This window comes from Nanorana parkeri, unplaced genomic scaffold, assembly GCF_000935625.1.
Source record: "Nanorana parkeri isolate BGI_ZX_2015 unplaced genomic scaffold, ASM93562v1 scaffold248, whole genome shotgun sequence".
Lineage (NCBI taxonomy): Eukaryota > Metazoa > Chordata > Amphibia > Anura > Dicroglossidae > Nanorana > Nanorana parkeri.
In genome coordinates, this window is record NW_017306516.1 from 1,554,896 (window position 1) to 1,557,807 (window position 2,912).

The window sequence follows — 2,912 nt, forward strand, 5'->3', positions numbered from 1 at the left end:
TGTGTGTGTGTAGCGTTCACCCCCGCAGGAGCCGCCGGATATGAACTAGGACTCTCCTACCTGTTTTGCCCGCCACCTGCCCCTTTCTCAGCTCCAGCAACACTGAACAGAACAGAACAGAAACAGGCTCGAGTCGTAGGGTCTTTTTAGCACTTATTGCACATTATATATATACATTATACCGGTGAAACTCGAATAATTAGAATATCATGCAAAAGTAATTGCAGTAATTGCTGCAAAAGGGGCCCAAACCAAGTACTGAGTACATATGCATGCTTGTACTTTTCAGAGGTCCGATATTGTTCTATGTACAATCCTTGTTTTATTGATTGCATGTAATAATCTACTTTTTTGAGGTTGTGGATTTGGGGTTCTTGGGGTTTTCATGAGCTGTAAGCCATAATCATCACAATGATGACAAATCCCGTCTTGAACTATCTTGCTTTGCATGTAATGAGTCTATCTCATATATTAGTTTCACCTTTTAAGTTGCATTAGTGAAATAAATGAACTTTGCACGATATTCTAATTATTCGAGTTTTACCTGTATATAGTGTATTCAGACCCTTTTCACTTTTTTCAAATTTTGTTATGTTGCAGCCTGATACCACAGTTGTTTACATTTTTTTTTCCTCATTAATCTACACTCAGTACCCTATAATGACAAAGTGAAAACAGAGTTTTAGAAATGTCTGTGAATTTATTAAAAAGAAAAAACTGAAATATCACATGTACTTAAGTATTCAGACCCTTTACTCTGTACTTTGTTGAAGCACCTTTGGCAGCAAATACAACCTTGAGTCTTGTTGGGTATGACGTGACAAGCTTTGCACACCTGGATTGGGGGGTTTTCTGCCATTCTTCTTTGCAAATCCTCTCAAGCTCAGTCAGGTTAGATGGGGACCGTTGGTGGACAGCCATTTTCAGGTCTCTCCAGAGATTCAAGTCAGGGCTCTGGCTGGGTAACTCTAGGACATTCACAGAGTTCTCCCTAAGCCACTCCTTTGATGTCTTGGCTGTGTGCTAAGGATCGTTGTCATGTGGGAAGGTGGCCCTTCAGCCCTGTCTGAGGTCCTGAGCGCTGTGGAACAGGTTTTCATTGAGGATATCCCTCTACTTTGCTCCATTCAGCTTTCCCTCAACCCTGACCAGTAGATATGTGCAGCGGCTAAAAATTTGTTTTGTTTAGTCTCTTAGGATTTCGTTTATTTAGTTTTTGGGAATTTGGATCCTATATGTGTTTCGTTTCGGGAATCGGATTCGGAATTCGGACGAATTCCTGAAAATTCAACTTGAGGTTGGGTAGCAGAATTGGCACATTTGTCATTTCTGGTTGCTGTGCTCTAGTTTTTACTATTAAAGGGACATTAAAATCCTTTTCTTCATTTGTTTTTATCCGTTTAAATGTTAACAATACACGCACAGGATTTGGACGAAATTCGTTCCTAATCTGAAATTTCTGATTTGAAATTTCGGATTCGGATGCTTTCGGATGATTTCCGATATGTTATATTTCAGAAATTTGGATGCTCCGAATCTACGAATTTCCAAAATTTCGTCCGAATTTCAATTCGGAACGAAACAAATCGCAGATGTCTACTGACCAGTCTCTCAGTCCCTGCTGATGAAAAACACCCCCACAAAATTATACTGCCACCACCATGCTTCATTGTTGGGATGGTATTGGGCAGGTGATGAGCAGTGCCTGTTTCCCCCCCCCCCCAATCAGTATTTAGAATTGAGGCCAAACAGTTCAATCTTGGTTTCATCAGACCAGAGAATATTATTCCTGACAGTCTGAGAGTCCTTCAGGTGCTTTTTTTCCAAACTCCAAAGTGGGTTTTCATGTGTTTTGCACTGAGGAGAGGCTTCTGTCTAATCACTCTGCCATAAAGCCCAGATGGGTGGAGGGCTACAGTGATGGTTGTCCTTCTGGAACTTTGTCCCATCTTCACACAGGATCTCTGGAGGTCAGTCAGCGTGACCATCAGGTTCTTGGTCACTGCTTTTACTAAGGACCTTCTCCTGATTGCTCAGTTTGGCCGCATGACTAGCTCCTAGAAGAGTCCTGATTGTGCCAAACTTCTTTAATGAGAGGCCAATGTGCTCTTGGGAACCTTTAGTGCAGCAGAAATTATTTTTGTAGCCTTCCCCAGATCTGTGCCTTGCAATAATCCTGTCTCTGAGCTCTGCAGGCAGTTCCTTTGACCTCATGCCTTTTGCTCTGATACAGTATGCATTGTCAGCTGTGAGGTCTCCTATAGAGAGGTGTGTGCCTTTCCAGATCATGTCCAATCAATTTTTTTTACCACAGGTGGACTCCAGTCAAGGTGTAGAAAAATCTCAAGTACATGTGATATTTCAGTATATATATATATATATTGAAAGCAGCCAAGTAAAATCACCTGGGTGCATCTTGGATAGCAAGTATGTGTGTTTCAGGTTATATACGGATTGCTTCCACTAGTGGGAGTACTGGGAGGCAGGAATGGTAGAGGTAATGATCCCAGCTGATGTAAGCTGGCTCATTAGAGCCTCTATAAGAACTCGCAGACTACCTAAAGTTTTGCTCCACCCTGGATCCAGTTTTGTGCCTGAATAGACTGGGGAGCTTTCTATCTATCTGTGTGGTGAAAAAGAAAACCAAACTTGTGTGGTGAGACACAGCCTGTGTGGCAGTTTGCTCAATAGGGAGATAGGTGCTAGGGGCAGCACAAGGTTGCACCTAGTGGTTAGTGAGGGAAAACAGTGTAAGTAGTAAGGTGCCAAAAGGCAAGGATTTATTTTCATGTTTTGTTTGCTTTGCTCCTTTTGCTTGTATATGGTGTGAATAAACTGCACGTGTGTTTCACCTGAAGAAATTGTTGGTTGCTGTGCCTATTTTTTTCTGAACTCATCCAGGGTATCACACA

General features: G+C 42.0%; 1 protein-coding gene across 1 annotated transcript in view; it reads left to right on the forward strand.

Moving 5' to 3' along the window:
* DENND1A (DENN domain containing 1A) overlaps positions 1–2,912 on the forward strand; it is a 702,656-nt gene that overhangs the window by 683,634 nt on the left and 16,110 nt on the right. The window lies entirely within an intron of this gene.